Raw genomic sequence first — 12,684 nt, forward strand, 5'->3', positions numbered from 1 at the left:
GAAGTTGTTCGTAATTTTTACACCCAGGTACTTAGTTGAATTGACAGCCCTGAGAATTGTACTATTTATCGAGTAATCGAATTCCAACGGGTTTCTTTTGGAACTCATGTGGATCACCTCACACTTTTCGTTATTTAGCGTCAACTGCCACCTGCCACACCATACAGCAATCTTTTCTAAATCGCTTTGCAACTGTTACTGGTCTTTCGGATGACCTTACTAGACGGTAAATTACAGCACCATCTGCGAACAACCTAAGAGAACTGTTCAGATTGTCACCCAGGTCATTTATATAGATCAGGAACAGTAGAGGTCCCAGGACGCTTCCCTGGGGAACACCTGATATCACTTCAGTTTTACTCGATGATTTGCCGTCTATTACTACGAACTGCGACCTTCCTGACAGGAAATCACGAATCCAGTCGCATAACTGAGACGATACCCCACAGGCCCGCAGCTTGATTAGAAGTCGCTTGTGAGGAACGGTGTCAAAAGCTTTCCGGAAATCTAGAAATACGGAATCAACTTGAGATCCCCTGTCGATAGCGGTCATTACTTCGTGCGAATAAAGAGCTAGCTGCGTTGCACAAGAACGATGTTTTCTGAAACCATGCTGATTATGTATCAATAGATCGCTCCCTTCGAGGTGATTCATAATGTTTGAATACAGTATATGCTCCAAAACCCTACTGCAAACCGAAGTCAATGATATAGGCCTGTAGTTCGATGGATTACTCCTACTACCCTTCTTAAACACTGGTGCGACCTGCGCAATTTTCCAATCTGCAGGTACAGATCTATCGGTGAGCGAGCGGTTGTATACGATTGCTAAGTAGGGAGCTATTGTATCAGCGTAATCTGAAAGGAACCTAATCGGTATACAATCTGGATCTGAAGACTTGCCCGTATCAAGCGATTTGAGTTGCTTCGCAACCCCTAAGTATCTACTTCTAAGAAACTCATGCTAGCTGCTGTTCGTGTTTCAAATTCTGGAATATTCCATTCGTCTTCCCTGGTGAAGGAATTTCGGAAAACTGCGTTCAGTAACTCCGCTTTAGCGGCACAGTCGTCGGTAACAGTGCCATCGGCACTGCGCAGCGGAGGTATTGACTGCGTCTTGCCGCTTGTATACTTTACATACGACCAGAATTTCTTCGGATTTTCTACCAAATTTCGAGACAATGTTTCGTTGTGGAACCTATTAAAGGCATCTCGCATTGAAGTCCGTGCCAAATTTCGCGCGTCTGTAAATTTTAGCCAATCTTCGGGATTTATTGATTCTAATGAGTCTGTTACCTTGCAGCTACATTTTGTATTTTGATGTTTATCTGATGTATGTACTATCGAATTCAGCACAATATTGTCTCCATCATACCACATATCACAGAATTTAGGTTAGGAGCGAATGATGCTACAACAAGCGGCACCTGAAGATGAAGATGAGACAATATTGTCTTGAACTCGACAATATGCAGAATGAAACAGAGCTCCACCGAAGAATATTCACAGGCGGCAGAATGAATCAAAACAAGAAAAAACTTTGAAGCAAACAAGGTGTCTAAAATGCATACGTGAAGAGCTATGAGCACTTATTCAATAGAAGAGATACGTTTCATAGCAGTAAAGATGAACAAGTGATAGTAGCTCGTTAGGTATGTGTTTAGGGCAGGTTTCAGAAACAAACGCAGCTGTTGCGAACAAGTTTTAGACCTAACATCATGTATAGAAAGCGGATTCCAGAACAGGATGAAGTCAAGTGTAGCTTTTGTTGATCTGTCGTCGGCATACGACACTGTGTGGCTCCAGGGTCTTATGCTTAAGTTCAAGAGACACATATCTAGTTTAAAACTGGTAACCTTAATGGACAACATGCTGACGAACAGATCTTTCAAACTGAGCATCGGCCACAACACCAGCAGATCGTATAAAATAAAAATGGTCTTCCTCAAGGATCTGTGTTGGCTCCAACCATTTTTAATTTGTATATTAGCGACTTGCCAAATACAGTCAGCAGGAAATTTTGCTACGCCTATGATTTGGCACTAGTTGTACAAACTAAAACACTTGGGGAAGGAGCGAACGTACTTACAGAAGATCTGGAGTCCTTGAATTCCTATTATAAAAAATGGCGACTCTGCCCTAATCCAACCAAGACTGAGGTGTGTGCTTTCCACTTGAACAATAAAATGGCCCACCAGGAACTGAATGTGAACTTCTGTGAACAAAGAGTCAGATACAACTTCAACCCCAAATACCTTGGCATAACACTAGACCGCTCCCTGACTTACAAAAAACATCTAGAAAACGTAAGCCAAAAGGTAAAGAGTCGCAACAACATCCTGAGAAAATTGGCTGGCTCGACTTTGGGAGCTGAAGCATCCACCTTACGTACTGCCGCAATAGCCCTGGTATATCCTGTTGCCGAATATTGCTCTGCTGTCTGGCATTCGAGCAGTCATACTAAGAAAATCGACGTCCAGTTGAACGAGTGTATGAGGATAATAACGGGTACTATGAAATCCACCCCAGTCCCTTGGCTGCATACTCTAAGCAATATCCCACCTCAACAATTAAGAAGACAAGAAGCAGCAGCAAGAGAGTGGTCAAAAATTTATGACTCAGATTACCCACATAATCTACCAATCCATGATGTTTTGAACGAAGTACCATCGACCCGCTTGAAGTCACGGAAGCCTATATGGGTTAATACACAAGAACATCAACCTGACATCAAGGAGCAATGGCGGCACTTTTGGAATGATTCTGGAATTAATAAACAAGGTATCCAAGATCCTACTCTGGAATTACCGGGCTTTGACCTGAAGAGATGTACCTGGACTAAATTAAACTGTATGAGAACGGGTCATGCAAGATGCAATGCATATACAGGGTGTTTCAAAAATGACCGGTATATTTGAAACGGCAATACAAACTAAACGAGCAGCGATAGAAATACACCGTTTGTTGCAATATGCTTGGGACAACAGTACATTTTCTGGCAGACAAACTTTCGAAATTACAGTAGTTACAATTGTCAAAAACAGATGGCGCTGCGGTCTGGGAAACTCTATAGTACGATATTTTCCACATATCCACCATGCGTAGCAATAATATGGCGTAGTCTCTGAATGAAATTACCCGAAACCTTTGACAACGTGTCTGGCGGAATGGCTTCACATGCAGATGAGATGTACTGCTTCAGCTGTTCAATTGTTTCTGGATTCTGGCGGTACACCTGGTCTTTCACGTGTCCCCACAGAAAGAAGTTCTAAGGAATAAACCATGTTGTCCACAGCACACTTGCACGTTGTGAACAGCACACGCTTACAGCAGAAAGACGACGTACAGAATGGCGCACCCACAGACTGTGTTGTCTTCTATATCTTTCACATCACTTGCAGCGCCATCTATTGTTGAAAATGGTAACTACTGTAATTTCGAAAGTTTGTCCGCCTGAAAATGTACTGTTGTCCCAAGCATATTGCAACAAACGGTGTATTTCTATCGCTGCTCGTTCAGTTTTTATTGCCGTTTCAAATATACCGGTCATTTTTGAAACACCCTGTAAGTACAAGTGGGGTCTATGCGACTCACCAGCTTGTGACTGTGGAGCACCAGAACAGAATGTCCGCCATATTATTGAGGAATGCCCCTCAAGAAGATACGCCGGACCTGTCTGTGAGGTTATATATGTGAAACCTTCTGCTTTGGATTGGCTGTGCAATCTAGATATATAGCTTTAAATATATGAATGAGTTCCCAGTCAGGCTTGCCAAGCTTTTAACGTGTAGTTATTTTGTCTTGAGTGTTTGTACTTGATCCTTTTGTGCTATTGCTTGTTTTTTTACACATGTACTATTTACACATTGTTTTTTTATACTTTTCGTTTACATATTATTGTACTTATATAAAATATTTTCGCTGTGTTGCCATATATAAATAAATAGATAACCGAGCATTTTTTCATGTTTCGGTCCATACCGTCATCTGTAACAATATGGAAAGTAAAGAACTTGCACCAGAAGAAATGTACAGGGTTATTACAAATGATTGAAGCGATTTCACAGCTCTACAATAACTTTATTATTTGAGATATTTTCACAATGCTTTGCACACACATACAAAAACTCAAAAAGGTTTTTTAGGCATTCACACATGTTCGATATGTGCCCCTTTAGTGATTCGGCAGACATCAAGCCGATAATCAAGTTCCTCCCACACTCGGCGCAGCATGTCCCCATCAACGAGTTCAAAACCATCGTTGATGCGAGCTCGCAGTTCTGGCACGTTTCTTGGTAGAGGAGGTTTAAACACTGAATCTTTCACATAACCCCACATAACCCCACCATGACATGAATTGCTGATCATGATCTCCACCACGACCGATCCATCGATTTTCCAATCTCCTGTTTAAGAAATGCCGAACATCATGATGGAAGTGCGGTGGGGCACCATCCTGTTGAAAGATGAAGTCGGCGCTGTCGGTCTCCAGTTGTGGCATGAGCCAATTTTCCACGGGCTACGCGTGAAACTTGCCCGCATGTGTTCAACAGTTTCTTCGCTCACTGCAGGCCGACCCGTTGATTTCCCCTTACAGAGGCATCCAGAGCTTTAAACTGCGCATACCATCGCCGAATGGAGTTAGCAGTTGGTGGATCTTTGTTGAACTTCGTCCTGAAGTGTCGTTGCACTGTTATGACTGACTGATGTGAGTGCATTTCAAGCACGACATACGCTTTCTCGGCTCCTGTCGCCATTTTGTCTCACTGCGCTCTCGAGCGCTCTGGCGGCAGAAACCTGAAGTGCGGCTTCAGCCGAACAAAACTTTATGAGTTTTTCTACGTATCTGTAGTGTGTCGTGACCATATGTCAATGAATGGAGCTACAGTGAATTTATGAAATCGCTTCAATCATTTGTAATAGCCCTGTATTTCTGAGTATCGAAAATAAACAAGTGCACATAGCTTCTAAGCTTCGCATTCTTGTGCCCATGTTTATTGGTCCATACTACCACCTGAAAAAAATACGGTACACGTTTTTGTTAACAGTCTGTCTGTGCTTGGTCTGATTCTACCTGTATGAAAAATACAGTTGCAAGGAAGTAGATTTTTTTGAATAAGAACGTTACAGTTTTATATTGCCGAAAATCTATGTAGTTTATGACCGCTGAAAGGCTACCTTAATAAAGAACAGCCCCGGAAGCGGCAGTAGACTGGAAAATTCTCCACAAGTGGTCTGTCTTTGCTCTCTTCTGCGTGCGTTTCTCGGAAGCTCGCAGTTTGCTGAATCGCTGGAAAGCTTATTTGGCGGGCGCCGTTCCCTCTCGTGATCCACGGCGTGCCGCTTGCACGGTAGGCCCACGGGCAACCGCGCCTGCCAGGAATTGTAATAGTTGCCTCCGGCCGGAGCGAGGACGCTTTGAAATGTGTGTCCCGTCAGCTACTCAGAACGGGGCGTGTGGCACATTACGCCAAATGTCGCAACGGTACCATTCAGTTAGGGTCCCGCGCCGCGTGTGATTTGAATCTCAGGGCCTGTAATAGGCCTTCTCCGATGCGAGGAATCAGTTGGCTGTTACGTCACAAGAATTGGCAAAGTCGCCTGTGCAAGTGCAAACATTTAAAGCAACTTCGGAATCGGAAATATTCACCGCAGGTGTACCACAAGGATAATATTGAATCCGCTGTTGTTCTTGGTAACTGTAAAAGATCTGGCAGTATAGTTCAACAACGATAAACGATTTTATTTGCTGATGATGCAGGTATTAGAACAAAGGTTAAGGGGCTCCGGAACGCCCTATACTTGCAATGTTAAAATAACGCTTATAAATTACATCTTTCCTCACAAAGTATTTGAGGTAGGAAGTTGAACTTTTTACAAATTATTTATTGGAATACGGGCTACAACTTAACACAGGGATTTTACAAAATTTTAGTTCAGTTATTAAAGATGATTTTTTTTCAATTGTAATGAAAATTCACAACATTTTTTTGCAATTTTTTATTTATATATTCAAAAATATACAGTTTTTTGGAAAAAGGCTGTGTTAAATTATGCAGAAGGTACTGTGTAACATTTACTGAAAGTTTGAAACAAACATGTTTGGAAGATCCTTAGAAAACATGTAATTAGTATGAGAAAATAAAAGTTTTGGGAATCGAGCGACAAAGATTGGATTAACTTTTTAGTGCATTCCAGGTCCATAGGATGGATTATCTTCATCCTCTGCAAACTCCTCCTCAAGCTTCCTCTTGTTCCTCCTCCTGTTTACTCTTGCTTGTATTCCTAGACTCTTTACAGCCCTGTCTGCAGCCCGAAGGCGTTCCTTGTCTAAAGCAAGCATCGCTCGTACCATGTTAGAACTTATCTTCATTCCCATATTTCTAAATACCTTGCACCTTACAATGTTGCCATCATTGAAAGTCGCAACAGCAACTTTACTTTTAGTCATTATTATACTTCAACAAAACAGAGACTCAAGAAACAGAATTAATTACGAATATTTTCGAGATAACGACAGAGTAAATAAACATGAAACAATCGAGAAGCACACCAGCGATATATATTGAACCATCACAGATTAGCCACAACACATACTTTATCTCACATCACTAAAATGTACCTGATGAACACGGACGTTAATAATAACACCATTTGACAGCAGTTTAACAGCGCCACAGTGGGTCACGCCCATGTAGAACACATTTCAAAAAAAATTTAAAAATAGTTGTAGTCTTCGGAATTGAATAAATTATATATCTATTAAAAGGTAATAGTCTGCAGATTCAGAAAACCCAAAAAAGTAAAAATGTGAACTTTTTGATTTTGAGCCTTTCCGGAGCCCCTTAAAGGAGAAACTTCACCACAAGGGAATTTAAATACAATGTTCTTGAAAATCAAAAACTTATTCTCAGCCCATGAACTGTCAATGTCTTTAGATATGACACAATACATGGAACTGTATACTGCTCAAGGTCTGACAGCTCCACTATACCCTGAAGTGACATAAGTCGTGGATACCTCCTAATATCGTGCGAGACCACCTTTTCCCGGTATAGTTCAGCAACTCGACGTAATATGAAGTCCCCTGCAGAAATATTGAGCCGTGTTGCCTCGATAGCCGTCCCCGAAAGTGTTGCAGGTGCAGGATTTTGTGCACCAACTGACCTTTCGATTCTGTCCCATAAATACTCGATGGGCTTCGTGTCGGGTGATCTGCGTGGTCAATCTCTCGTTCGAGTTCTCCAGAATGTTCTTCAAAGCAATCGCGAACAACCGTGGCCCGGTGATATCATGCGTTGTCATCAGTAAAAATTCCACCGTTGTTTGGGAGCATGAACTCCATGAATGACTGCAAATGGTCTCCAAGTAGCTGCACATGACCATTTCCATTCAATGATCGGACCCAGTCTATTTCATATTAACACAGCCCACACCATTAGGAAGCCACCACCAACTCGCGCAGTTGCCTTGTTGACAACTTGGGTCCGTGGCTTCGTGGGGTCTGCCGCACACTCGGACCCTGCCATCAGCTCTTACCAACTGAAGTCGGGACTCATCTGACCAGTCCACGGTTTTTCAGTCGTCTAGAATCGAATCGATATGGTCACGAGTCTAGGAGAGGCGATGTCGATCTCACGCTGCACCTCATCCAGGCCTGCACCGTCGCAGGCTGGCCATATCTTCTTTAACGCCAGGAGACGGGACCGACGGAGGGTTGGCCCCACCCAACGGCACGATGGGATGCCGAGGCCCCCCTGGGCAACAGGAGCGTGGAAGTAGCCCAGGGGGTTGTCCGCTGGAAGGCGGAACCATCTCCTGACGGCGGCTCTGACGGTAATGTCCGCAGCTTTCAGGGCACCCACCCGGGTGCGGCTGAGGGCCAGCCCATGGTACAGGCCAGGGAGAAGCACGTTGGTGAGGGCGTGGAGGCGCTGTTGCTGCCGTAGCCCAATAACGTCAGACTTCGCCGCTCTTTCCAAACGGATACAGTATCTTTCGCTCGAAACTCAGCTTGTCCTTTTCTTGCACGATATCCTGCGACCGACAGATGTAGAACAGGCGGACTCCGGAAAGTGTTTGACACTCTGCGCCACTGCCTGCCGTTAACGAAGGTCCGAGTGTACAGAAGGAGTTCCCAGATACGTGAGTGACTCGAAGGCTTCTTAAGTAATAGAACCCAATACGTAGTCCTCGACAGAGAGTGTTCATCAGAGGCAACGGTATCTTCAGGAGTTCCTCAGAGAATGATTTGATGAGTAGGGAGAGCAGCAACCTGCCGCTGTTTGCTGATGTCGCTGTAGTGCATTAAAAAGGGTATCGTTGCTTTACAGTGGGAAGACACATGATGATATAGGCAGACTTTCTAGTTGCCGTGATGAATGGCAGCTTCCTTTAAAGGCACAAAAATGTAAGTTAATGTAGATGAGCGCGATTAAACAGCTAGGCGAAACGTTGCAAAGCGATATGCAATGGAATGAGCATGTAAGATCGGTAATAAGGAAGGCGAATGGTAGACGTCGGTTTGCTGGGAGAATTTTAGGGAAGTGTAGCTCGTCTGTAAAAGAGACCACATACAGAACGATAGTGCGAGCCGATCTTGAGTACTGCCCGAGTGTTTGGGATACACACCAGGCCGAATTAAAGGGAGACGTCGAAGCAGCTCAGAGGCGTGCTGCAAGATTTGCTACCGGTAGGTTCGGTCAGCACTCGGGTATTACAGAGATGCTTCCTGAGCTCAAGAAAGACGACGCTCTTTCCGCGAAACAATACTGAGAAAATTTAAAAAATGGTTATTTCCGGCTGACTGCAGAACGATTCTATTTCCAGCAATGGATATTTCGCGTCAAGACTGTGAAGGGAAGATAAGAGAAACTAATGCTAAATTTCCCTTGTTTGCTGGTGATAAGAACATTGCGATAAATAGCAAAATTAGTATAGTTTTAGAAAGGGCTGAGAATTATATTTTTGTAGAATTAATGAATTCTTTCTGACCAATTCAATGTCATAAAAGTTTAAAAGAGTGGTTCAAACCCTGCAAGAGGCTTCCACTCAACATATTCATAAAATGTAGGTCATTTGATAGGGGAGACTGACAATGTTCAGTTCTCCGGATTACGACTTGAAACTTCCTACGAACTCCTCTACTCCTCTACTCCCCTACTCGCGGTCGGCACTCCCTTATATCTCGAGCCGGCCCAAGCCCAAAGACGAACCTGTGCACTAGGAAATCGATCGTACTCATGTCAGAGATACTACTGGCGCCAGTCCCTCCGCGGCTCAGGAGCCTTACACGCAACTGAAGTGTTGACAAGAAGAGGCTGTGGAGGTAAAGCTGTAGAGGAAGGCAGAGTATTCACAGCGAGCTCATACAGGTAGATGTGGTCTGAAGAATTTATACAGAGATGAAGAGGGTATATGGGGTGGACCGTTGATCGTGACCGGGCCAAATATCTCACCAAATAAGCGTCAAACGAAAAAACTACGAAGAACGAAAATTTTCTAGCTTGAAGGGGGAAACCAGATGGCGCAATAGTTGGCCCGCTAGATGGAGCTGCCACAGGTCAAACGGATATCAATTGCGTTTTTTAAATAGGAACCCCCATTTTTTATTACATATTCGTTTGGTAGGTAAAGAAATTTGAATGTTTTAGTTGGACCACTTTTTTCGCTTTGTGATAGATGGCGCTGTAATAGCCACAAACATATGGCTCACAGTTTTCGACGAACAGTTGGTAACAGGTAGGTTTTGTAAATTAAAATACAGAATGTAGGTACGTTTGAACAGCTTATTTCGGTTATTCCAATGTCATACATGTAGTACCTTTGTGAAGTTATCATACCACATTAATGCAATAAATGCTCAAAATTATGTCTGTCAACCTCAGTGCATTTGGCAATACGTGCAACGACATTCCTCTCAACAGCGAGTAGTTCGCCTTCCATAATGTTCGCGCATGCATTGGCAATGCCCTGACGCATGTTGTCAGTCGTTGTCGGTGGATCACGATAGCAAATATCCCTCAACTTTCCCCACAGAAAGAAATCCGGGGACGTCAGATCCGGTGAACGTGCGGGCCATGGTATGGTGTTTCGAAGAGCAATCCACTTGTCTTGAAATATGCTATTCAATACCGCTTCAACCGCACGCGAGCTATGTGCCGGACATCCATCATGTTGGAAGTACATCGCCATTCTGTCATGCAGTGAAACATCTGGTAGTAACATCGGTAGAACATTACGTAGGAAATCAGCATATATTGCACCATTTAGATTGCCATCGATAAAATGGGGGCCAATTATCCTTCTTCCCATAATGCCGCACCATAAATTAACCCGCCAACGTCGCTGATGTTCCACTTGTCGCAGCCATCGTGGATTTTCCGTTGCCCAATAGTGCATATTATGCCGGTTTACGTTACTGCTGTTGGTGAATGACGCTTCGTCGCTAAATATCTGTCATCGTCCCGTAATTTCTCTTGTGCCCAGTGGCAAACTGTACACGACGTTCAAAGTCGACGCCATGCAATTCCTGGTGCATAGAAATATGGTACGGGTGCAATCAATGTTGATGTAGCATTCTCAACACCGACGTTTTTGAGATTCCCGATTCTCGCGCAGTTTTTCTGCTACTGATTTGCGGATTACCCACGACAGCAGCTAAAACACCTACTTGGGCATCATCATTTGTTGCAGGTCGTGGTTGACGTTTCACATGTAGCTGAACACTTCCTGTTTTCTTAAATAACGTAACTATCCGGCGAACGGTCCGGACACTTGGATGATGTCGTCCAGGATACCGAGCAGCATACATAGCACACGCCCGTTGGGCATTTTGATCACGATAGCCATACATCAACACGATATCGACCTTTTCCGCAATTGGTAAACGGTCCATTTTAACACGTGTATTGCATCACGAAGCAAATACCGTCCGCACTGGCGGAATGTTACGTGATACCACGTACTTATACGTTTGTGACTGATACAGCACCACCTATCACAAAGCGAAAAAAGTGGTCCAACTAAAACATTCATATTTCTTTACGTACTACACGAATATGTAATAAAAATGGGGGTTCCTATTTAAGAAAGCGCATTTGATATCCAGCGCCATCTAGCGGGCCAACCATAGCGCCATCTGGGTTCCCCCTTCAAGCTAGATCGTTTCGTTCTTTGTAGTTTTTTCGTTTGATGCTTATTTCGTGAGAAATATGGCCTGGTCACTATCAATGGACCACCCTGTATATATCTGCATTGTATCATTTTCATGTCTGGTATATATATATATATATATATATATATATATATATATATATATATATATATATAGAGAGAGAGAGAGAGAGAGAGACCAGACATGAAAATGATACAATGCAGATGAATGCTCACTTCTGTGTTACGATCATTAAAATTACTTCTTGTATTGAAAATGTATTTCGATTCTCTGTGACTTGCACATTTTAATAAGTTGGTATTTAACGTAAGCTGTTGGGCTGCCTAGAATCGACAGTTATCAGGTCAGACAGACAAAATTTATGTTAGAAAGAAAAGCAATTCTAAAACTGAATAAAACTACGTCACACAGGCGCATGCTCGCAGCGTGTTCCAGAACCTAGCTCAGTTAAACAGGCAGAGAATTTTTCGCTTTTTAGCTTCGCATCGAAAAGAGAAAAATGTGAGTTTCAATATAAGCGAGAAATCTCTCGCCACGCAACACACCTCCTTTATTTCTGTCGCTTTCAAAACATCCGGTATCGTACGTGCTAGCTGTGGCTGAAATGCGTGGAGGAACTCTCCTGCCGGTACAGTTTCGAAACCGTAAAAGTATTTTTATCTTCTGCCCTCAACTGTAAAGTAAAATGCCAATGTCATCTCTAGTAGGGACGTGGTCTTCAGTAAAAAATACACAGATCACCATTAAAATTGTAATAATAGTGAAGAATTTTGCAAAAACAGACATAATGTCTTATGGGATAACAGCAATCAGTGATTTTATAATGTTACTTAAAATCCGTCTTGATTGCAAAAATTTTTTTTTATTATTCATATGACCGGTTTCGGTTCATTCAGAACCATCTTCAGATATGATATTTCAGTTACAGGAGTAACCCGTCCAAATCCAGCAACTTTCACATGCTATGTCACATAAAAAAAAACAGTTGCTGGATTTGGACGGGTTACTCCTGTAACTGAAATATCAGATCTGAAGATGGTTCTGAATGAACCGAAACCGGTCATATGAATAATAAAAAAATTTTTTTTTGTAATCAAGACGGATTTTAAGTAACAATAGTGAAGAAAGCTAGTAACGAAATTTTAATTATTGTTCGTATACTTTTTGGTAGGAAGAATACATCATTAAATTTATAAGTTGATTTGAGAATATGGAATTTAGTACACAGAGCTTTCACCTGTGGCAGCAACCACTGTTCCAATCCAACAGGGCATGTAGTCTAACTGAGCTTAGATGATTGTTACACGTGCGTCGCTCTATGCTGGGTCTCATTATATGCCAGATTTTATGAGTCACAATACTGGTAAGTGGTGGCGTGCCAGTGTCTTGGTAACACATGGCCAGATATTTTCAGTGCGTGAGTGGACTGGAGAACGCACTGACCAGGGTAATTGTCGAACTCCCCCTGTATCGGTAGGTCAAGAGAGCACAATCTTGAGTTACCTTGT

The sequence above is a fragment of the Schistocerca cancellata genome, chromosome 8, assembly GCF_023864275.1.
Source record: "Schistocerca cancellata isolate TAMUIC-IGC-003103 chromosome 8, iqSchCanc2.1, whole genome shotgun sequence".
NCBI classification, from domain to species: Eukaryota; Metazoa; Arthropoda; class Insecta; order Orthoptera; family Acrididae; genus Schistocerca; species Schistocerca cancellata.